Source organism: Phocoena sinus, chromosome 6 (genome assembly GCF_008692025.1).
Source record: "Phocoena sinus isolate mPhoSin1 chromosome 6, mPhoSin1.pri, whole genome shotgun sequence".
NCBI classification, from domain to species: Eukaryota; Metazoa; Chordata; class Mammalia; order Artiodactyla; family Phocoenidae; genus Phocoena; species Phocoena sinus.
The window spans coordinates 47,326,838-47,352,668 of NC_045768.1; the positions used below are offsets into that span (position 1 = coordinate 47,326,838).

At 38.6% G+C, this 25,831-nt stretch overlaps 1 protein-coding gene across 1 annotated transcript in view; it reads right to left on the minus strand.

Annotated features, from left to right (window-relative positions):
• TMC1 (transmembrane channel like 1) overlaps positions 1 to 25,831 on the minus strand; it is a 388,569-nt gene that overhangs the window by 163,700 nt on the left and 199,038 nt on the right. The window contains exons 4-6 of the mRNA XM_032634496.1: positions 23,056 to 23,151; positions 2,777 to 3,028; positions 1,272 to 1,335 (exon numbers count right to left, since the gene is read on the minus strand). The gene's annotated coding sequence lies outside the window, so the exon portion shown is untranslated. The remainder of the gene's footprint in view (positions 1 to 1,271; positions 1,336 to 2,776; positions 3,029 to 23,055; positions 23,152 to 25,831) is intronic.

Sequence of the window (25,831 nt, forward strand, 5' to 3'; positions counted from 1 at the left end):
TTGGAACATGCTCTACTTTTCATTGCCAAAATGATATTCACTTGGGCCACACTAAAGAAGTACATGAAATCTTCCCAGTTGAAAATCAGATTTAAACCAGTGGTACGTTCAGCCCCAACGCGTGCATACATGCTCGCGTGCACAAAAACACGCACACATACCAGAAATTCTCTGAAGCTCAGCTTCTGTTTATCACACAGCCAAGATTCGTACGTGCCTTCTGTGTGCCTTCTTTGAGGCTAAAAGGCATTTACATCCATCTGCCAACCAGATGAACCCAGGGAAAAAGTCACAAAGTCTACACAAATGAGGATGACACAAGTATTTGTGCAGAATAAATTTGCCAAGATTTTTTTCCCTCTACCCTTATCCCATACCGCATGCAAGCTGTTTTTAAGTCCCACATACTGCAGTTTCCCTTCTGCTGACAGCTCAAATCATCTCCTCCAGGACTTTGTGTTCTTAGGCCTCATTCCAGGCAATTCTCCATGATTAAATGTAGAATGTGTAGCCCCTAGTATGGTGCTAAGCACAACAAAACGTGCTCAATGCACAAGTGTTCGTTTCCAACTTTTCAAACCCCTCTGAGCACTCACAGAATTATCCTCCACACCTTTCCACACAGGGTCAAAGTTATTGCCCCAGGCAGGGCTTCTCAAATGCTAAGATATGCCCACAAAATTTCCATTTTAGAGGCTTCTAATATCCTAAAATATGAAAAAATGCCAAAACCAGATTTTTAAAAATAATAGTACCTTTTAAACTTCTACACCTAACAAAAGAATGTTTTTAAATATAATATACTCGATGGTGATATTTACAAGGTAACTATAGAATCTATTAAAAAATGTTACAGGGGCTTCCCTGGGGGCACAGTGGTTGAGAGTCCGCCTGCCGATGCAGGGGACATGGGTTCGTGCCCCGGTCTGGGAAGATCCCACATACCGCGGAGCGGCTGGGCCCATGAGTCATGGCCGCTGAGCCTGCGTGTCCGGAGCCTGTGCTCCGCAACGGGAGAGGCCACAACAGTGAGAGGCCTGCGTACTGCAAAAAAAAAAAAAAGAAAAAAAATGTTACAGCCAGTATAGCCCAGGAATGCAACAGGAGTCAAACATGCATGCTATTCCTCACCTTCCAAGTCTGTTGATCGTGTTTTGTTTACGTGTAAAGGCTCATTGGGAAGTGACATTTGAAATATAAATTTCAAGTCCTTTGAAACGTAAACTCTTCATTCAAAAACCCTTAACTCCCATCCTCATCATAGTGCTTACCTCCACACATCTTTGGCAAGGAAACCACAAGCAAATAATGAAAGAGTTAGGGATAAGATTCGCCCTGAAAAAAGGGGGGAAAGAGAGACTTAGAGGAGCCAGATGAGGCCATTATGTCCAGATCTACTTACAGGTTGAATTGAACAGAATTTCTTTCCACAACTCCCTTGCAACTCATTCCCTGTTGCCAAGGAGGCCTTGACCTCCCCCTTGGATAAGCAGAGCCCCACACCAGCCTCCCAAGAGAGTGAACTGTCATGGGAGCTCCGACAATCAGGCCAATGAATTAGCAGGCTATGACTAGAATAATTTTCCCTAGACTTTTCTGGTGAAAGTAAGCTATTCCTCCTGCAGAGATGCTTCAGGAGTTTATAACCTGTAAACTGAGATTGTTTTTCTGAAGTAATTACAAGGCACCAATGAACACTGAGTACTATTTTAAATGATGAGCTATTTTACTTTCAAGAGAAATAAACAATGAGAGATTTAAAGTGATTATAATGACAGACAAACACACAGAGTAATGCATTTATAACTGGAAACTGCAGGTTAAAGTATGACACTAAATATATACCAGGACATGATATACCCATGCTTTTGTGGCATTGTAAGGTTCATGACATGATGTGATTGTTTTATTGGGTTACTGAATTGTAGAAAAAATTATATACAGACGAATAGTATGCAGGAAGTCAGCATGATGCAGTAAAACAGCATGGGATTTGGTGTCTTTCTGATCTTCTCCTCTCTCCTTATCTCTGCAATCTGGCTTCTGCCCCCATCACTGCCTAGCCCCTAGTTTCCCTGAAACTACTTTTTTTTTTGCTGTACGCGGGCCTCTCACAGTTGTGGCCTCTCACGTTGCGGAGCACAGGCTCCGGACGCGCAGGCTCAGCGGCCATGGCTCACGGGCCCAGCCGCTCCGCAGCATGTGGGATCTTCCTGGACCAGGGCACGAACCCGTGTCCCCTCCATCGGCAGGCGGACTCTCAACCACTGCGCCACCAGGGAAGCCCCCTGAAACTACTTTTGCCAACAAGGTAAACTCACTGTTGCTCAATCCAAAGAACACTTTTCGGTCTTTGTCTTACTTGATCTCCCGCCACAGCATTTGACTCTGTGGAAAATGCCCTCTTTCTTCATACTCTCATTTTTACTTCCTTAACATTCATCTCTCATGGATGTCATCTGATAACTCCTTCTCAGTCTCCTTGCAAATTCTTCTTTCATCTTGATCACTTCAGTGTTATTGTAAAGGTGCCACTGTGGGTTCTTTTTTTTCTTCTCAATGTACATTATCTCCCTGATGACTTCATCTATGACTTCAAGTGCTTTCTCCTTGCTAAAGGACTTCCTGATCTGTACCACCATGTCTGATCTCTCTCCTGAGCTCCAGAACTATAGAGCTAACTGCCTATCCGACATTGTATCAGTTATCTATTACTGTAAAACAAACCACCCCCAAATAGTAACTCAAATCAATGGTAATTATTTATTTTACTCACAAGTCTGGAGGTCAGCTTGGCTCAGCTGGTAGTTCTGACTGCATGCAGGTCCCTCACCTAGTTGTGGTCAGACAATGGTTGGGGCTGACAGCATCTCAAAGTCTTCTTCATTCAATTGTCTGTTAGCCAGGATGGAAGCCTTCAATAGCTGGAGACTTGAACTCTGGGCCATCTCTCTCTATATGTAAGTATGTGGTCACTCCATGTGGTGGCCCCAGGGTAGGCAGACTTCTTACATGATAGCTGAAAGCTCTGAAAAAGAACTCATGTTCAGAACCAATCTAACATTCAGAGCAAGGCCATGTTAGTTTCCTATTGGACATAAACAATCTCACAGAATACCAACCTTAGACAAGGTTACTCTGAGATCATGACAGGATGAAATAAAGAAAGGCCTCTTCTTAACTTTGTGTAAGTACAGACAAAAACACATCACTATGGCAACTGCAAAATGTCCAACCATAGAATTACCCCCACATTCTGACAACACACAATCTAGACCAAATTTCTTTCTTAAACCTTCCCCCAAATCATCCAACCAAATTGCAAATCCTGTAATGGGTTCTTTCTAACACATTCCTACTGAAACATCCTGTGGTTTTCCCCTGATGTGCATTCTCCCTTTCTACAAAGTAACAAATCCAACTTGTTTAGCTACAAGCGTGTTCCTGGTGGGCTTTGACTGAAGGGCACTGACAGCTCCCAATATTATTCCATTATATGGATGTATCCTCATTTATTTAACTAATCCTTTATTGTTGAGCTTTTAACTTCTATATCAGTCAAGGTCCAGTTGGGAGACAGAAACCACTAGTTATTTGAACAGGGAAAAATTAATACCAAAATAATAACTACTAAAAGAGGTACGAGTGGGCTCTAAGGGGGCTCTAACTTTAAATTACCTGCTCTTTTAATTTGTGATACTTGGATCTCTTAAAGCCCACTTTTACCTATTTTAGTAGTTATTTTGTGGGGGTATTAATTTTTCCCTGTTCAAATAACTGTCGTGGTTTCTGTCTCCCAACTGGACCTTGACTGATATAGAAGTTAAAAGCTCAACAATAAAGGATTAGTTAAATAAACGAGGATACATCCATAAAATGGAATAATATTGGGAGCTGTCAGTGCCCTTCAGTCAAAGTCCACCAGGAACAAAATAAAGAAAAATAATAAAATAAACAAAATAAAAACAAACATAAAGAAATGGGACCTAATTAAACTCAAAAGCTTTTGCAGAGCAAAGGAAACCATAAACAAAACAAAAAGACAACTCACAGAATGGGAGAAAATATTTGCAAACGTCGTGACCTACAAGGGATTAGTCTTCAAAATTTACAAACAGCTCATGTAGCTCAATATCAAAAAAAAAATAAAAAAACCAATAAAAAAATGGGCAGGGGCTTCCCTGGTGGCGCAGTGGTTGAGAGTCTGCCTGCCGACGCAGGAGACACGGGTTCGTGCCCCGGTCCAGGAAGATCCCACATGCCGCGGAGCAGCCGGGCCCGTGAGCCATGGCCGCTGAGCCTGTGCGTCTGGAGACTGTGCTCTGCAACAGGAGAGGCCACAACAGTGAGAGGCCCGCATATCGCAAAAAAAAAAAAAAAAAAAAAAAAAAAATGGGCAGAAGACCTAAATAGACATTTCTCCAGAGAAGACATATAGATGGCCAAGAGGCACATGAAAAGATGTTCAACATTGCTAATTATTAGAGAAATGCAAATCAAAACTATAATGAGATATCACCTCATACCAGTCAGAATGGCCATCATTAAAAAAATCTACAGGGCTTCCCTGGTGGTGCAGTGGTTGAGAGTCCACCTGCCGATGCAGGAGACACAGGTTCGTGCCCCGGTCCGGGAAGATCCCACATGCCGCAGAGCGGCTGGGCCCGTGAGCCATGGCCGCTGAGCCTGCGCGTCCGGAGCCTGTGCTCCGCAACGGGAGAGGCCACAACAGTGAGAGGCCCGCGTACCGAAAAAAAAAAAAAAAACTACAAACAATAAATGCTGGAGAGGGGGTGAAGAAAACGGAACCATCCTACACTGTTGGTGGGAATGTAAATTGGTACAGTCACTATGGAGAACAGTATGGAGGCTCCTTAAGCAACTAAAAATAGAGCGACCATATGATCTAGCAATCCCGCTCCTGGGCATATATCCAGAAAAAAACATGGTTTTTTGAAACATGGTTTTTTGAAACGTGGTTCAAAAGGATACATGCACCCCAATGTTCATCGCAGCACTGTTTACAATAGCCAAGACGTGGAAGCAACCTAAGTGTCCATCAACAGATGAATGGATAAAGAAGATGTGGTACATATATACAAAGGAATATCACTCAGCCATTAAAAAGAATGAAATAGTGCCATTTGCAGCAACATGGATAGACCTGGAGATTATCATACTAAGTGAAGTTAAGTCAGACAGAGAAAAATAAATATCATATGATATCACTTATATGCAGAATCTAAAAAAAAAGATACAAATGAACTTATTTATAAAACAGAAACAGACTCACAGACTTAGAGAACAACTTATGGTTACCAGGGGGGAAGGGTTGAAGGGAGGGATAGATTGGGAGTTTGGAATTGACAAGTACACACTGCTATACTTAAAACAGATTACCAACAGGACCTACTGTATAGCACAGGGAACGCTCTTAATATCCTGTAATAACCTAAATGGGAAAAGAATTTGAAAAATAGATAAATGTATACGTATAACTGAATCGCTCTGCTGTACACCTGAAACTAACATGACATTGTTAATCAACTATGCTCCAATTAAAAAAAAAAAAGCAGGTACTACCTCTAGCCTGAGGAATAGGAACAATAAAGGACTAGGATTAGCCCTCTGGGCCCCAAGGCTCAGATTCAAACCTCTTCAAAGAGGGAGTCGCTACCACAGGCAGCCTGCAGTGGCAAAAAAAAAAAAAAAACTTGTTTGAGGGCACAGGCTGGCACTGATCTGTAAAAACAGCTCATCACGGCTGCTGGGTGTGGATAGGCGGGAGCTGGTAGGCGGGAGCTGGTCTGCAGGAGTGACCTGCCTTTGCTGGTTGGTGTGGGCGGGCCAGAGTGTGCCTGTTGAAGTGGCCAGCATTGCTTGTGGGTGCAGACAGCTGAAGCTGCTCTCAAGTGGCTGCAGATAGGGAGAGATGGCCTGAGGGTGCAGCTCAAGCTCCTGCTTATGGCTGTGGGGCTCAGAATGTATACGGAGGACTGGAACCTGGAAGAGAAGTGTTTTCTTGCAACTACTGCACCCAGTGCCCTCTACTGATGAAATGACTATCCCGCCAGCTGGCAAAAGAAACGTTTATAGGACTTAGCTAGAGTAACACAAAGGAAGACAAAGAAGGGTGAATTTGGAGCTCAGAGACAATAAACTGATAACTGTCACCTTGTACGTTTTCACTGTTATAACTAACAATTATCAACATTCACATAAATCTTTATGGATATCTTATTATTTTCCTTAGGATAAATTACTGAGTCCAAAGACTCATTTAAACAACTTTGGATATATAATAATAAAACTTTTCTATAAAGCTGTGCAAATTTATGTTCATTCCAGCAGAATATGATATGAAGAACAAGCACACTCTGGGCAGTTCTAGGAGGCTGATGTGTTGGAACAAATCCTCACACAGTGAGTGAGTGATCTTAGCTGACTGCCCAGCTTAGCCAGCTCCTGTTCTCCACTCATTTTTTTGTGGAGTCTTTCTCTAAGGTGATTTTGTGGGTTTTTTGTTTGTTTGTTAAAATAGCTAGCAAAGCAGAGATAAAGCTAAGATTCTAATAGTTGGAAAAAATGTTTTTAATGAAACATGAGACAATCCACAAATGACATCTGATTCTTGAAAAAAATGTGATTCAGGAAAGCCAAGGTCCATGTCCACATTTTGAAATTGAGGGCTTCGGACATATTTAGAACGTCTCCTCACTAATGTCAAGATTCTCATACACTAACTTGCAGGGTTGTTATGAGGATCAGTAATGACATATATAAAACACCCAGGAGGAGTCAATACATAGCAGCTTTATTTCCCGAGAGCATTGCTGTTAAACTGCTAAGAATCCAAGTGTATATATTTTCCATATATATATATATATATATATATATATATATATATATATATATATGCCAAAGTTGTTTTCATTAATGATGTAAATACAACTCCTCATTCCCAAGCTATAAGTGTGCTACAATAAAGTTATGCCCTGATGACTATTAATTACAGATTTGATGGTATTTCTTTCCAACTTCTTAACAAATACCATTTGTCTTTAACTGCATTCACTGCAATAAAATCTCAATGCAATGAGTGAAAGTGCAAGGGAATCAGATATTACATGTTCTTTATATTTGTCTTTGTTCCCAATGCACTTAATTTTTATTACCATTTGGGCACTTATCCTGCCTATGCTGTGGCAGGCGGGGATACTCACCACTATACTAATGAGGAAAATGACTATCTTGCCTATGTTGTAATAAACCATTTACATGTGTCTTCATTTTAAGAAGACTCCGTGAAGCAAAAGCCCATTTGGAGTAATTATCAATATTTCTAGCATTGTGCTTTATATGTGTAAGTTCCTTAAATATCAGGGGTGCAAACACAAACGCTTTCATGGACCAGGCATGTTATCATAAATAAATGAAACTGGAATAATTTAAAATAGTAGGGATCCACGGGGGACATACAAAATTGGAGAAAGCTTACCCCATCTAAATACATTTATACAAAATAAATAAATTAAATGACAAAATAAAACAAAAGATACTAGGGGAAAAAATCTACAGCCTACATTAGACTGTTAGCCCACTTATGACTTCTGTATGAATCTTAGGTAAACTGAATTAGATGCTGAAGTAGTGCTAAGAAAGAACTAAAACTGAGTTCACCAAAGAAAACCAGGACTCATTTCTGAGCCAGAAGTCCCACTGATTCTAGCTCAGTCCCTGGAGCTCCGCACTCTCTATCTCCCTTTGGCTTCCATGATGCCAGCATCTCCCCATTCTTTCCCATATCATTCCCCCCCCCATGCACTGCATTTGAGCCCTTAATTTTTTTTTTACTGTAAAACTCACTAACATAAAATACACTGTTTTAACCATTAAAAAGTGTAAAATTTATGGCACTTAGTACATTCAAATGCTTTGCAACCATCACCACTATCTAGTTTCAAAACATTTTCATCACCCCAAGAAGAGACCCTACCATTAAACAGTCGCTCCCCATGTCACTCTCCCCCAGTGCCTGGCAACCATTGGTTTTCTTTCTGCGAGACCTTTGTTTTTGTTTTTTATTGCATCCTCAGTTCAGCCAACGACCAAAGTAAATTAGAGCAGAACTGAAGTCTGATAAGATGAGAAAACAGAGCACTGAATTGGGGCAGAAAAAAAGCTCTCCAGTTGTGCTTTCTGGATTCAAAGTTAGGATAGGAGGGAACACCAGTGATAAGCCCCTTTGCTCTCCTCAGTCTGGCTAAAGAGTCCATCAACTCACTCCAGAATAAAAAGATATGACAGGTCTCCTATTCTCTCAGTTTTTAACTGCATTTTCACTTTCTTCTATCTAGTTCTTTTATTCTTTTTAACACAAATAACTTGCAACTTATTGAAATACAATTAATTTGAAGATTGAAGTTTGAGGTAATTTCCCTACTGAAGTTTTTTTCCTGTTCTCCCTTGGTCATTTCTCTTCTTTTACCCTAAATTGTGACTGATTATATATTCTGTTGCCCCTCCAAATGCTTTTGATTTATGCTTTGAGTCAGCTGAAAATGAGTTTACTATGCCTGGTATAAACACTCGCACAATTTCTCTTGTGTCAAAGTGCTTTCCTTGGCTGAATCGGGATTGTCGATCGATGGTGTCAGTCTCCTTGGAAGCATGTGAGGCACTCTGAATTGGGAAGAGTCTCCTCCAAGGCTGAATCTCTCTAAATGGTGAACTGCCAGCTAGTTATACCAATACATCAAAATACCTCTTGAGGTGCAACGTAATCACTATAAATCTACACTGACCAGATCTTGGGATTCCTGGAGGTCAATCTTTTAGTCACTTATTCATCAGTCCATGATAAATTCACTTGTACCAAATTTGGCCATTTTTCTTTTTTTTTTTAACACCTTTATTGGAGTATAATTGCTTTACAATGGTGTGTTAGTTTCTGCTTCATAACAAAGTGAATCAGCTATACATATACATATATCCCCATATCTCTTCCCTCTTATGTCTCCCTCCCACCCTCCCTATCCCACCCCTCTAAGTGGTCACAAAGCACTGTGCTGATCTCCCTGTGCTATGTGGCTGCTTCCCACTAGCTATTTATTTTACATTTGTTAGTATATATATGTCCATGCAACTCTCTCACTTCATCACAGCTTACCCTTCCCCCTCCCCGGGTCCTCAAGTCCATTCTCTATGTCTGCATCTTTGTTCCTGTCCTGCCCCTAGGTTCTTCATAACCATTTTTTTTTTTTAGATTCTATATATATGTGTTAGCATATGGTATTTGTTTTTCGTTTTCTGACTTACTTCACTCTGTATGACAGACTCTAGGTCCATCCACCTCACTACAAATAACAGTTTCGTTTCTTTTGATGGCTGAGTAATATTCCATTGTATATATGTGCCATATCTTCTTTATCCATTCGTCTGTCGATGGACACTTAGGTTGCTTCCATGTCCTGGCTATTGTAAACAGAGCTGCAATGAACTTTGTGGTACATGACTCTTTTTGAATTATGGTTTTCTCAGGGTATATGCCCAGTAGTGGGATTGCTGGGTCATATGGTAGTTCTATTTGTAGTTTTTTAAGGAACCTCCATACTGTTCAACATAGTGGCAGTATCAATTTACATTCCCACCAACAGTGCAAGAGGGTTCCCTTTTCTCCACACCCTCTCCAGCATTTACTGTCTGTAGATTTTTGGATGATGGTCATTCTGACTGGTGCGAGGTGTTACCTCATTGTAGCTTTGATTTGCATTTCTCTGATGATTAGTGATGTTGAGCATTCTTTCATGTGTTTGTTGGCAATCTGTATATCTTCTTTGGAGAAATGTCTACTTAGGTCTTCTGCCCATTTTTGGATTGGGTTGTTTGTATTTTTGATATGGAGCTGCAGGAGCTACTTGTAAATTTTGGAGATTAATCCTTTGTCAGTTGCTTCATTTGCAAATATTTTCTCCCATTCTGAGGGTTGTCTTTTGGTCTTGTTTATGTTTTCCTTTGCTGTGCAAAAGCTTTTAAGTTTCATTAGGCTCCATTTGTTTATTTTTGCTTTTATTTCCATTTCTCTAGAAGGTGGGTCAAAAAGGATCTTGCTGTGATTTATGTCACAGAATGTTCTGCCTATGTTTTCCTTTAAGAGTTTTATAGTGTCTGGCCTTACCTTTAGGTCTTTAATCCATTTTGAGTTTATTTTTGTGCATGGTGTTAGGGAGCGTTCTACTTTCAATCTTTTACATGCAGCTGTCCAGTTTTCCCAGCACCACTTATTGAAGATGCTGTCTTTTCTCCATTGTATACTCTTGCCTCCTTTATCAAAAATAAGGTGACCATATATGCATGGGTTTATCACTGGGCCTTCTATCCTATTCCATTGATCTATATATATTTTTTTGTGTGCCAGTACCATGCTGTCTTGATTACTGTAGCTTTGCAGTACAGTATGAAGTCAGGGAGGCTGATTGCTCCAACTCCGTTTTTCTTTCTCAAGATTGCTTTGGCTATTCGGGGTCTCTTGTGTTTCCATACAAATTGTGAAATTTTTTGTTCTAGCTCTGTGAAAAATGCCAGTGGTATTTTGATAGGGATTGCATTGAATCTGTAGATTGCTTTGGGTAGTAGAGTCATTTTCACAATGTTGATTCTTCCAATCCAAGAACATGGTATATCTCTCCATCTGTTTGTATCATCTTTAATTTCCTTCATCAGTGTCTTATAGTTTTCTGCATACAGGTCTTTTGTCTCCTTAGGTAGGTTCATTCCTAGGTATTTTATTCTTTTTGTTGCAATGCTAAATGGGAGGGTTTCCTTAATTTCTCTTTCAGATGTTTCATCATTAGTGTAAAGGAATGCGAGAGATTTCTGTGCATTAATTTTGTATCCTGCTACTTTACCAAATTCATTGATTAGCCATAATAGTTTTCTGGTAGCATCTTTAGAATCCTTTATGTGTAGTATCATGTCATCTGCAAACAGTGACAGCTTTACTTCTTTTCCAATCTGGATTCCTTTTATTTCTTTGCCTTCTCTGGTTGCTGTGGCTAAAACTTCCAAAACTATGTTGAATAATTGTGGTGAGAGTGGGTAACCTTGCCTTGTTCCTGATCTTAGTGGACATGGTTTCAGTTTTTCACCATTGAGAATGATGTTGGCTGTGGGTTTGTCATATACGGCCTTTATTATGTTGAGGTAAGTTCCCTCTGTGCCTACTTTCTGGAGGATTTTTATCATAAATGGGTGTTGAATTTTGTCGAAAGCTTTTTCTGCATCTACTGAGATGATCATGTGGTTTTTCTCCTTCAATTTGTTAATATGGTTTATCACATTGATTGATTTGAGTATATTGAAGAATCCTTGCATTCCTGGGATAAACCCCACTTGATCATGGTGTATGATCCTTTTAATGTACTGTTGGATTCTGTTTACTAGTATTTTGTTGAGAATTTTTGCATCTATGTTCATCAGTGATATTGGCCTGTAGTTTTCTTTCTTTGTGACACTTTTGTCTGGTTTTGATATCAGGGTGATGGTGGCCTCATAGAATGGGTTTGGGAGTGCTCCTCCCTCTGCTATATTTGGAAGAGTTTGAGAAGGATAGGTGTTAGCTCTGCTCTAAATGTTTGATAGAATTTGCCTCTGAAGCCATCTGGTCCTGGGCTTTTGTTTGTTGGAAGATTTTTAAACCCAGTTTCAATTTCAGTGCTTGTGATTGGTCTGTTTATATTTTCTATTTCTTCCTGGTTCAGTCTTGGAAGGTTGTGCTTTTCTAAGAATGTGTCCATTTCTTCCAGGCTGTCCATTTTATTGGAATATAGTTGCTTGTAGTTATCTCTCATGATCCTTTGTATTTCTGCAGTGTCAGTATTTCTGCAGTGTCTGCAGTGTCAGTTGTTACTTCTGCTTTTTCATTTCTAATTCTGTTGATTTGAGTCTTCTCCCTTTTTTTCTTGATGAGTCTGGCTAATGGTTTATCAATTTTGTTTATCTTCTCAAAGAACCAGCTTTTAGTTTTATTGATCTTTGCCATTGTTTTCTTCATTTCTTTTTAATTTATTTCTGATCTGATCTTTATGATTTCTTTCCTTCTGCTAACTTTGGGGTTTTTTCGTCCTTCTTACTCTAATTGCTTTAGGTGTAAGGTGAGGTTCTTTATTTGAGATGTTTCTTGTTTCTTGAGGTAGGATTGTATTGCTATAAACTTCCCTCTTAGAACCGCTTTTGCTGCATCCCATAGGTTTTTGGTCATTGTGTTTTCATTGTCATTTGTTTCTAGGTATTTTTTGATTTCCTCTTTGATTTCTTCAATGATCTCCTGGTTATTTAGTAGTATATTAGTCTCCATGTTTTTGTATTTTTTACAGAGTTTTTCCTGTAATTGATATCTAGTCTCATAGGATTGTGGTCAGAAAAGATACTTGATACGATTTCAATTTTCTTAAATTTACCAAGGCTTGATTTGTGACCCAAGATATGATCTATCCTGAAGAATGTTCCATGAGCAGTTGACAAGAAAGTGTAATCTGTTGTTTTTGGATGGAATGTCCTAAAAATATCAATTAAGTCCATCTTGTGTAATGTATCATTTAAAGCTTGTGCTTCCTGATTTATTTTCATTTTGGATGATCTGTCCATTGGTGAAAGTGGGGTGTTAAAGTCCCCTACTATGATTGTGTTACTGTTGATTTCCCCTCTCATGGCTGTTAGCATTTGCCTTATGTATTCAGGTGCTCCTATGTTGGGTGCATAAATATTTACAATTGTTATATCTTCTTCTTGGGTTGAATCGTTGATCATTATGTAGTGTCCTTCTTTGCCTCTTGTAACAGTCTTTACTTTAAAGTCTATTTTGTCTGATATGAGAATTGCTATTCCAGCTTTCTTCTGATTTCCATTTGCATAGAATATGTTTTTCCATCCCCTCACTTTCAGTCTGTATATGTCCCTAGGTCTGATGTGGGTCTCTTGTTGACAGCATATATATGGGTCTTGTTTTTGTATCCATTCAGCCAGTCTATGTCTTTTGGTTGGAGCATTTAATCCAATTACATTTAAGGTAATTATCGATATGTATGTTCCTACTACCATTTTCTTAATTGTTTTGGGTTTGTTATTATAGGTCTTTTCCTTTTCTTGTGTTTCCTGCCTAGAGAAGTTCCTTTAGCATTTGTTGTAAAGCTGGTTTGGTGGTGCTGAATTCTCTTAATTTTTGCTTGTCTGTATAGGTTTTAATGCTTCTGTCAAATCTGAATAGGATCCTTGCTGGGTAGAGTAATCTTGCTTGTAGGTTTTTCCCTTTCATCACTTTAAGTATGTCCTGCCACTACCTTCTGGCTTACAGAGTTTCTGCTGATAGATCAGCAGTTAACCATATGGGGATTCCCTTGCATGTTATTTGTTGTTTTTCCCTTGCTGCTTTTAATATTTTTTTCCTTGCATTTAATTTTTGACTTTTTGCTTAGTATGTGTCTTGGCGTGTTTCTCCTTGGATTTATCCTGTATAGGACTCTCTGAGCTTCCTGGACTTGATTGACTATTTCCTTTCCCATATTAGGGAAGTTTTCACCTATAATCTCTTCAAATATTTTCTCAGTCCCTTTCTTTTTCTCTTCTTCTTCTGGAACCCCTATAATTCGAATGTTGGTGTGTTTAATGTTGTCCCAGAGGTCTCTGAGACTGTCTTCAATTCTTTTCATTCTTTTTTCTTTATTCTGCTCTGCAGTAGTTATTTCCAATATTTTATCTTCCAGGTCACTTATCCCTTCTTCTGCCTCAGTTATTCTGCTATTGATTCCTTCTAGAGAATTTTAAATTTCATTTATTGTGTTGTTCATCATTGTTTGCTCTTTAGTTCTTCTAGGTCCTTGTCAAACGTTTCTTGTATTTTCTCCATTCTATTTCCAAGATTTTGGGTCATCTTTACTGTCATTACTCTGAATTCTTTTTCAGGTAGACTGCCTATTTCCTCTTCATTTGTTTGGTCTGGTGGGTTTTTACCTTGCTCCTTCATCTGCTATGTGTTTCTCTGTCTTCTCATTTTGCTTAACTTACTGTGGTTGGGGCCTCCTTTTCACAGGCTGCAGGTTTGTAGTTTCCGTTGGTTTTGGTGTCTGCCCCCTATGGCTAAGGTTGGTTCAGTGGGTCGTGTAGGCTTCCTGGTAGAGGGGACTGGTGACTGCGTCCGGTGGTATGTTTTGGGGTGTCTGTGACCTTATTATGATTTTAGGCAGCCTGTCTGCTAATGGGTGTGGTTGTGTTCCTGTCTTGCTAGTTGTTTGGCATAGGGTGTCCAGCACTGTAGCTTGCTGGTCATTGAGTGGAGCCTGGTCTTAGTGTTGAGATGGAGATCTCTGGGAGACCTTTTGCCGTTTGATATTATGTGAGCAGGGAGGTGTCTGGTGGACCAATGTCCTGAACTCGGCTCTCCCACATCAGAGGCACAGGCCTGACACCCAGCCGGAGCACCAAGACCCTGTCAGCCACACAGCTTTCTTTAGGGCTTAGTCTAGTTTTGTTTGCCTGTAGTGGGGCTGTGTGCAGAAGCCTTGCACCTAACACATGGGATTAGTGTTCCCAGTGAAGAACTGCTGTGAGCAACATGACAATTTGGTGTGCAGCCCTGTGCAGAAGTGCTGCCCTGGACACCTCAATTCCTACCTTTGTTTTTAATCTCACTGGAGATGATTTAACAATGATTTAAAATCAATTGAAATCATTTATCTTGTGTAGTTTTGCCACCAACTTGATTCATAGTTAATATGTTTATTTTTACTTTCTTTTAAGAAATTGTTCTGTTTTACTTTGCCTTTTTTTAATTATAGAAAATATTAACTTGGTTCCAAAGTCTTATGTACTAGCAAGCTATACCCAGAAGAGACTCACTTGTTCTATCCCCATCCTTTTCATCATTTTCATCTCCATTCATATATATATATAACGTGAGAGAGAGAGAGATTTTAAGGAATTGGCTCACAAAATTGTGGAGAGTGACAAGTCTAAACTTTGCAGGGAAAGTCACCAAGCTGGAAATTCAGGTTAAGAGTTGATTTTGCAGTCTTGAGGTCAAATTCTTTCTTCTTTGGGAACCCTCAGTCTTTTCTTTTAAGGCCTTCAACTGATGGAATGAGGTCCACCCACATTAGAAGGGTAATCTACTTTACTCAAAGTCTATTGACTTAAATGTTACTCACACATAAAAAATACCTCCACAACAACATTTAGACCAGTTTGACCAAACAACTGGGCACCATAGCCTAGCCAAGATGACACAAAATTAACCATCACCTTACATATATATATTTATATTCATATGTTCATATGTATGTGTACAAACACATACCCATACTCACATATTCTTCTTAGATAAATGGTAGTTTACGAGTCATGTTTCCTCTATCTTGCTTTTTCACTTAACAGTTTATCCTCAAGATTACCTCTGGCTGTGTATAGAAATAGTCCTCATGCCCTCTCTCAGCTGCATAATATTTCATTATATGGATATAACATCACGAGTTCATAGTCTCTATTGGTGGTCATTTGAGTTGTTTCCACTCTTGCTCTTACAAGTCATGCTGCAGTGGAGAGCCTTTTCATGTGCTGTCATTTTGTAAAACGCATGTAAATGCCTGTGTGATGAATGAAATTATTTTGGAAGCTTTGAAATTCACAGTGGTCTTTTAACATTTGGTATTGTCTCAGATAACGTATTTGAATCATGCAGCCGCCATCATGTGAGGGTCTAAGAAAATCTCTAACACTTAAAAAGAGTCATCATACTGGACCATTAAGCATTTTCATGCCTAGAAGAAAATGTATGAATAGTTCTTGAAAAAATTCTCTATCTCTCTAATTTTTTTACTTAATTTTGCTTAATTTAAATGTGTAATACAAAATGAGATATAAACTACTTATAATGATAATTCTTATATAATAACAAGACTTCACAAACTCAAAACAAACAGACTTACATTAATACACTATATTCAACAGCTATCCTTTGGGGATGCGGGGTGGTATCCAGGAACCAATCCTCCAAAGATGACACGGGATGACTTTATATGAACCCCGGACATTATATATGTGTGTATATATATATATATATATATATATATATATATATATATATACACACACACATACATATTTACATTTTAACTTTCCCCAACGTTTCACATCTAGTATGCAATAAAGCTGAGATTCAAACCCAGATCTTTCTGTTCCACTAAACAACCCAGACTAAAACAGGCCAGTGGTTTTTTATGACTTGGGGAAATTAAAATAGAAGTGGTTGTGATTCACTGAAAGAGACCTGGGATCTGAATCCAGATAATTGTAGCCCAGCTCTACTATGAAGTAACTTTGTGAATTTGGACATGTCCCTGAACCTCTCTGGATTTCATCTTCCTCATTTGCAATGTAAGAGGGCCAGATTAGATCATGGCTTTACAGATGTAAAATTCTGTGAATTTTCTATATTGGCAAAACATCTCTTTTATGACAGAGTAAAGACTTAAACAATATTCTTCCTTTTTTGGCTGTGGAGTTTCTTATTACATCTAAGCATCAACCAATGGGGTCAAAGAGAGACTGGGAAATTTTTCAGCAAATTTGGAAAGCGTCTATTCCAAATTTTTTTTTTTTTTTTTTTGCGGTATGCGGGCCTCTCACTGTTGTGGCCTCTCCCACCGCGGAGCACAGGCTCCGGACACGCAGCCTCAGCGGCCATGGCTCACGGGCCTAGTCGCTCTGCGGCATGTGGGATCTTCCCAGACCGGGGCATGAACCCGTGTCCCCTGCATCGGCAGGCAGACTCTCAACCACTGCGCCACCAGGGAAGCCCTCCAAATATTTTAATGCTGAAGGATGACCATTTGATTGAAGGATATGGTTAAAAAATATTAAACACTATCTTGGAAATACCATGTTGGATTAGAAAAGCCATTTTAGAAATCACTCAGTATTACCCCCTTACTTTACTGATGCAAGTTATGTGATTTCCCCAAGACCACACAGCTTACTTGTATTATACATAGCTTTATTACCAGGGTTATTAAGATCAAACATACCATAATGCCTTCAAAATTATCTTATCATATTCACCACAAAAATACAGAAAATGAAAGCAGTGTAAGAGAGTGGTTAAGTGTAGGCTGTGAAATTAAATTGCCTGGGTGCAAATTCCAACAGTGCTACTTTGTGATTTTGAACCAATTATGTAATCTCTTCATGCCCCAGTTCTCTTCATCTAGTAAATGAGGGTGACAATAACTGCACATACCTCTAGTTTACCAGGAGAATTAAAATAGTAAATCCAGGAAAACTGTTTAGTATATTGTCTGACACATAGGAAATAATCAATACTAGCTAGGATTAAGATTATATTGTGTATTTGATACATTGGCTAAATTTGGTTTCATGTTTCAATTGTATTTCTTTCCCTGGTATTCAGGGTCAGAATTATTCTAAAATGACCTTTTAAGGATTGTCAATCTATAAGTTAGACTATGATAAAAGCAACCAATAGAAAAAAAGAACTCTAAAATTAATTTTAAAAAGAATGGACCCAGGTATAGAGCTGTTTTCCACTGTAGTACACTAGAGTCAAGTTATTTCCTTGAAAACCCTGTAAAAATGACTCAGAAGTCATACATAAGTAACATCTCATCCACTCTTCTCCAAATTTTTGTCCTCCATTAAGCAGTCAATGATCTGATTTTTGCCAGTGTATGGACATTGCTAAAACATCACCATATTTAAATGACAGTGATTAAATCCATTTAACACACTGTGTATGAATTTCAAAACGTCTTTATGACTGTTTATCTCATCTTTATGGACCTTTAAACTTAATAGCTTTGGTTGCAATACAGAAGTGATTTCCAAAAGTTAAGCATCTCTTCAAAGCTACTGCCAGACTGTTTAGTTGATCAAAATTATGATGTCATCCAGACACAGATCTCTGTGTGTCCTTGCTCTTCAACTTGTCCACCAATTAATGATATAGTGGTGGGGTGTGTGGGGAGTGAGATATGGTCCCCTGTCAGTTAACGAAGACATTAGTCGAAAGAAATATCAGTTCAGTTCAGGGAATACAAATGTCACCGTTTTGCTCTGGTTCAATAGTTTTAGGATGATATATAGGTTCATTTAAAACTCATAGTACAATAACCCATGTTGGAGTTATCAATTCCTCTCCTTCCCCATCTGAAATGTTAAGGTAGCCAGTCTTAAACACAGAGCCCCAGAAGATTATAATCAAAAGAACTAGCTCGGGTTTCCCTGGTGGCGCACTGGTTGAGAGTCTGCCTGCCGATGCAGGGGACACAGGTTTGTGCCCTGGTCCGGGAGGATCCCACATGCCGCGGAGCAGCTGGGCCCGTAAGCCATGGCTGCTGAGCCTGCGCGTGTGGAGCCTGTGCTCCGCAACGGGAGAGGGCACAACAGCGAGAGGCCCGTGTACCAAAAACAACAAAAGAACTAGCTCATGGCACATTCCCCAAGCATACCCCTCCTACAGTTGTGCTAATCAAAAATGTCTACAGACATTGCCAAATATCCCCTAAGGGGTAAAATCTTCTCAGATTCAGAATCAGTCTCATGCATCCAACAGAAGGCTGCTTGTCCTATATCAGGGATTAGTAAATTACAGCCCATAGGCCAAAAATAAAACCCACTGCCTATCTTTGTAAGTAAAGTTTTATTGAAACACAGGCATATTCATTCACTTACTTATTGTCTATGTTGCTTTCTCACTAAAAGAGCAGAATCAAGGAATGGTGACAGGTATTGTATAACCCATAAAACCAAAAATATTTACTATCTGGCTCTTTAGGAAAAAAATTTGCCAACTCCTGTACTAGTCTACTGATTTCAAACATTTTTTTAGTGATGACAACTTTTTATAATGAAATCTTACATAAAAATTGTGTCAGACAGGGTCCAGATGGAACTTTCAACTTGGGTAATTTGAGAAAGTAAAGCATATGCAGAATAATTTATATAGGCAATTTCAAATGTGTGTCAGAGTATAGAGAAATCACGAAGGGCTAAGAAAGCTGGGCATACCGTCTCTAGGCCTGAAGGGGAGAGGACCAAAACGACCTTATAGGAAGGGAGCCAGAAGAATGAATACCTCCCTCACATTCTCCCTTTCTCCAGTCTCAGACCAGTGTTCCCCAATGGCTAAATCCAAACAGAAGCAGGAGAGCAAGATAACCCATGGATATGGTCCTTATTCATCAGCCTACCAGGTCACAGAGCAGAATGTAGAGGGTGGAAAGTAGACCTGGCGGACAAACAGAAAAGAAACCCAGCATAGAGCCCTAATAACCGAAACTGATCAAAGCAAAGTTTCTGTGATGTTTAGTGGAGGAAGGTATTGAGATCAGCACAGGTTGGCCTTATCTTGAACCCACTGGTCCAAGGTGAAATAGAGAACACAGTTTGAAAAGTCTCCTAAATCCTCTTCTGGCCTTCTCACTTCATTTGTCTCCTTTCTGAAGCAAAATCCCATAGTCAGATATTTCAATGCTGTCTTTTCTAACAAACTTCAATCCTTAAACCCATTTCTCCCATTCAAACCTTAAATCCCAACTACCAGACATGCCCCCATCTGTCTCCTGCCTGCTACCTTCTCTGTTCATGTCCTCAAGCTACTAAACATTGGTAGAAAGAATTTAAATACCCTGATTACTGAATCCCTACAATGTCATTATATCAGATAACAGGGGCCTAACTGCTTGCTCAGCTTCCCGTGACTTTCAGCCCTTAACTAAAACTGCCAGAATATCCTAATCACCAAATCTGATAGCCTTTTCCTAAAACTTCATCAACCTTAACTTCTTTGCATCAAAAGTTCTTGCCATTATTCCTTCCATCTTGATTTACTTCTTCTGGCTTCCAAAGCACCACATATTCTTCTTTTTTTTTTTTTTTTTAATTGAAGTATACTGATTTACAATGTTGTGTTAGTATACAGCAAAGTGATTCAGTTATACAGCAGGTATACAGCAAAGTGATTCAGTTATACATATATGTATATCTATTCTTTTTCATATTATTTTCCCATATAGGTTATTACAAAATATTGAGTATAGTTCCCTGTGCTATACAGTAGGGCCTTGTTGGTTATCTATTTTATATATGGTAGTGTATATTTGTTAATCCCAAACTCCTAATTTATCCCTCCCCCACACCCTTTCCCCTTTGGTAACCATAAGTTTGTTTTCTATGTCTGTGAGTCTATTTCTATTTTGTAAATAAGTTCATTTGTATAATTCTTTTAGATTCCACATATAAGCAAAATCATATGATATTTGTCTTTCTCTGTCTGGCTTACTTCACTTGGTATGCTAATCTCTAGGTCCATCCATGTTGCTGTAAGTGGCATTATTTCATTCTTTTTTATGGCTGAGTAATATTCCATTGTATATATGTACACACCTTTATCCATTCATCAGTCGATGGACATTTAGGTTGCATCCATGTCTTGGCTATTGTAAATTGTGCTGCAATGAACACTGGGGTGCACATATCTTTTCGAATTAAAGTTTCCTCTGGTTATATGCCCAGGATTGGGATCCCTGGATCATATGGTAACTCTATTTTTATGTTTTTAAGCAGCCTCCATACTATTCTCCATAGGGTCTGTACCAATTTACATTTCCACCAATAGTATAGGGGGGTTCTTTTCTCTCCACACCCTCTCCAGCACTTATTTTGGATGATGGCCATTTTGACCAGTGTGAGGTGATACCTCATTGTAGTTTTGATTTGCATTCCTCTAATAATTAGTGATGCTGGCCATCTGTATGTCTTCTTTGGAGAAATGTCTACTTAGATATTCTGCCCATTTTTTATCTGGGTTGTTTGTTTTTTTTTTGATATTGAGCTGCATGAGCTGTTTGTATATTTTGGAAATTAATTCCTTGTCAGTCACATCACTGCAAACATTTTCTCCCATTCTGTAGGTTGTCTTTTTCTTTTGTTTATGGTTTCCTTTGCTATGCAAAAGCTTTTAAGCTTAAACGATCATATACCATGATCAAGTGGGATGTATCCCAGGGGTGCAAGGTTTTTCAGTATCTGCAAATCAGTGTGATACACCACATTAACAAATTGAAGAATAAAAACCATATGATCACCTCAACAGATGCAGAAAGCTTCTGACAAAATTCTACATCCATTTATGATAAAAACTCCAGAAAGTTGGCATAGAGGGAACATACCTCAACATAATAAGCACCATATATGACAAACCCACAGCTAACATCATACTCAACAGTGAAAAGCTGAAAGCATTTCCTCTAAGATCAGGAACAAGACAAGAATGTCCACTCTCACCACTTTTATTCAACATAGTTTTGGAAGTCCTAGCCACAGCAACCAGAGAAGAAGAAGAAATAAAAGGAATCCAAATTGGAAAAGAAAAAGTAAAACTGTCACTGTTTGCAGAAAACAGGATACTATACATAGATAATCCTAAAGATGCCAACAGAAAACTACTAGAGCTCATCAATGAATCTGGTATAGTTGCAAGATACAAAATTAATGCACAGAAATCTCTTGCATTTCTATACACTAACAACAAAAGATCAGAAAGAGAAATTAAGGTAGCAATCCCATCTACCATTGCATCAAAAAGAATAAAATACCTAGGAATAAACCTACCTAAGGAGGCAAAAGACCTGTACTCTGAAAACTAGAAGATGCTGGTGAAAGAAACTGAAGGTGACTCAAATGGAAAAATACATCATGTTCTTGGATTGGAAGAATCAATATTGCTAAAATGACTGTACTACCCAAGGCAATCTACAGATTCAATGCAATCCCTATCAAATTACCAATGGAATTTTTCATAGAACTAAAACAAAAAAATTTTTAAGTTGTATGGAAACACAAAAGACCCTGAATAGCCAAAGCAACCTGGAGAAAGAAAAATGGAGTTGGAGGAATCAGGCTCCCTGACTTCAGACTATACTACAAAGCTACAGTAATTAAAACAGCATGGTACTGGCACACACAAAAAATATAGATCAATGGAACAGGATAGAAATCCCAGAAATAAACCCATGTACCTATGGTCAATTAATCTACAACAAAGCAGGCAAAAATATACAATGGAGAAAAGGCAGTCTCTTCAATAAGTGGTGCTGGGAAAACTGGACAGCTACATGTAAAAGAATGAAGTTAGAACATTCTCTAACACCGTACACAAAAATAAACTCAAAATGGATTAAAAACCTAAATGTAAGGCCAGACACTATAAAACTCCTAGAGGAAAACATAGGCAGAACACTCTTTGACGTAAATCACCAGCAATATCTTTTGCATCCATTTCCTAGAGTAATGGAAACAACAATAAACAAATGAGAGATGTATCTTGGTGATATTATTTGAACCTTAAATCAAGCCAAGCTTGAAGCCTTCCTCTCATTTTACTTTTCACAATTGCACCAGATTAATCTTCCTAAATCATCATTTTGATTGCTTAAAACCTCCTTAAGTGACCACACAATGAAATCCCAAATCAGTGGTCTGATGTTAAAGTTATTTCATTACCTGACACCAACCCAACCCATCCATGCTTGCTCTCTGACTCCCCTTCCCGTACCTCATGCTGTAGCTCCATTGTGTGTTTGTGTGTTTATAGTCACAATGCTGTGCATTAGCTCCCCAGAATTTATTCATCTTCCAACTGCAAGTTTGTACCCTTTGACCAACACCCTCAGCCCCTGGTAACCATCATTCTACTCTTTGTTTCTGTGAGTTCAGCTTTTTTAGATTCTACATACAGTGATATCATACAGTATTTATCTTTCTCTGTCTGACTTATTAGGTATTTGACAGAGCACATGTAAACACATATCCTATTTTCCTCTCAAAAGGAAGGTCTCTGAGATGGAAGAGATCTCTATCCCATAACATAACTAAATAGAGGTTCTTTAAACTTTTTCAGTTCTGATGATGAATAGTAAACCAACACAGTTAATCTATTCACTGATTTGTTTATTATCCATTCACTCAACAAGTGCTTATTTAACTCACCAAGTTCTTATGTAATGCCTAGTGTGTGTCAGGCACTGTTACAGGCTTTGAGGATATAGTAGTAAACAAAACAGATGAAAATCCCTGCTCGTAGACCTGTGGAAAGAGACAGAAAAAAGAAGAAAAATAAGTAAAATTTGTAATATTTTGCTGAATATGTGATAACTGCAGGAATAAATAAATAAGTAATAAATAAATGCAGGATAAATGTGGGGGTAAATTGCAACCCCGCACTTAGAAACGTTTTCTAGCCATGATCAACTCCCCTTAGATGGAGGGTAGAAATGTGACGATATTGAGCTAGTGAATAGAGGAGGCTCTTGTAGACCATTCCATATTAAAAATATTTAGTAAATCTTGTAAACTTTCAGAAGCATGGGGGTATACTCTTGTTTCAGCTTGGCTCATTTCTAAGGTAATTTTCATGGCGAATTTCAGTATATAGCTCCTTTTTTGCAGTTATGTTCAGGATTACAATGAGAGCTTATCAGCAGAAGAATTGTAAATACTTGAAATGTATTCAATTTTGACATACTGGCATTAAAATTAAAAGCATATTGGGCATCAATGTTTTCTCCTTCATAATTACAAGAAACTTTATCACCAAGTGATGATGGCCCTTTCTCCCATTATATTCCAACAAAATAACAGGCTTAAAACTGAACTTGGCATTGCTGTGGTCAGAGGAAATGTTTTATACTTAGCTTCAGAACATAAAAATTTTTTCTGACCCAACAAATCCATGAAAAATGATGTGTTAATGTATGTGTGTGTTTGTGAGAGAGAAAAAGAGAGACAGAGAGTGTTTGTTGGACATTATACATACGTGGTTATGGATAGAGAAAGGAAAACAGGCAAAGAGCCAGTAAAATAAGCAATAAAAAATCCTTGGTTTGTGGTCAGGCATGAAGCTGTAGCTTGGGCCTTCAGTGGCTCCAGCAATGAGTTAATAAGCCAATAAAATATGTGTCCATTTTAAATGTTCATAGGTCAAAGCACTTGAAACAAAGTGAGTTACATGACCAAGTTCCCCTGAGTCAGCATCATATTCTTGTTCGCCAAGACGCCTTAAATATTTAGCAGAACCATCTGTACTACTGAAAAAATAATCTCCATAAAGCTCTCAAGACCACCTCTATATACAGTACTGTAAACGACATTGAATAAAATAAAAATGAAATGATCTATAGTGGTGGCAATCTAGTCTTCCTCCTACCACCTCCCCAAACTAAAAGCCATAAGCTAAATAGCAGATGCTCTTTATTTTTGTTGTGAGTCAACAAGTTTGGCAATTTCTCTCTAGTCAGAAATGTCCACTGGGGAGGAAGTAAGTCTCTACCTAAAAATTTGAGTATTTTTACAAAGAAAAACGTTCATCTTAGAACAAGGAAATATTAGTCACAAAACACAACAACAAAATGTTTTTAGGGTCCCAAAGTTTCTGGATGCGTGGCATACTTGGGATATAGGAATTCACCAACAGGAAAATCAGTACAATTCACTAGCATGTATAATTCTGGATTTAGTCCTCACCCATTGCTTATTGGCTGAGTGAACTTGAGTTACTCTACTTTCTCAAGTCTCAGTTTCATTTGTTATGATGTTGTAGAGGAGAAAAAAAAATTTTCCCTCTACTCTTCTGAGTTCTAGCTGAGACTCCTGTAATATAAAAACAGATTCATAAGAGAAAACCAAACAGGTTTATTAACACGTATACCTCAAATACACATGGTAGATACACAGGGGAAAATGAGTAACTCTCCAGGGTGGCTTAGAATTCTGACTCAAATACCATCTTCACCTAAAGGCCAAAGAAGGGAAGGTGAGAAAAGGTCAGTCACAGGAGGTTATTAGCACAGTAAACAAGGATAAGTTTGCTACACAGATTTAAGTTGGTGCCTTCTCCATGTGTAAGATTCTCTTGTGATTCAGAATCAAATTTCTCTTTCTGATACAGAAAGGGAGACGTCCTAGACCATTGGAGAGTCTTAAGGTTGTCATGAGGATTCAATGAGCTAAGGTAAATAAGGTATTCAGAACACAGTTGGAACATAGAAAGTGCCAAATAAAAGTTAACCATTATTATTTCCGATCGATGTTTCTTCACGTGTGGTCCCTGGACTAGCAACGGCAACATTACCTGGGAACTTAGAAATACAAATGCTCAGGCCTCATCCAACACCTGCTGAATCAGAAACTCTGGAGGCAGGACCCAGCACTCTGTTTTAACAAGCCCTGAAGGCGATTCTGGTTACCACTGAAATGAGAACCATGCTTATAGAATATAGGGTTACACAAAAAAGAAGTTCTAATACAATTCATCACTAAGAACTTCTGGTTTTTTGTAACTATTTAAATGCAGAAGAATGCTTGGTTTTATTTCTTTCCAAACAACTAAAAAAGAAACCCAGCAGTAGCTCGAGAACAGTAGGATTTCCGTAGAATAACTCTTCCCATCTTATTTTTGACTTTGCTTAGACAGACTCCTGTAGGCCACACAACCATATTCCAAGAGATCTATTATTAAATTGTGTTAATGTATTTTGTAAAGCCAAAGATACAATGGAAAAACTCAAAAGAGAGCCTACAGTATTGGTGAGAATTACGAAATTATACATTTGAACACAGCCTATTACTCATTAGTCTTAACCAATTCCATAAACAAAATCATAGGACTATAAGATTGGGGCATAGGCATATGCTGAATCAGTGACAAACCTAGGTGCAGGAGTGTAATGCAGGGTTTCTAAGTCTGTGCATTTTGTGGCTTGAGTAT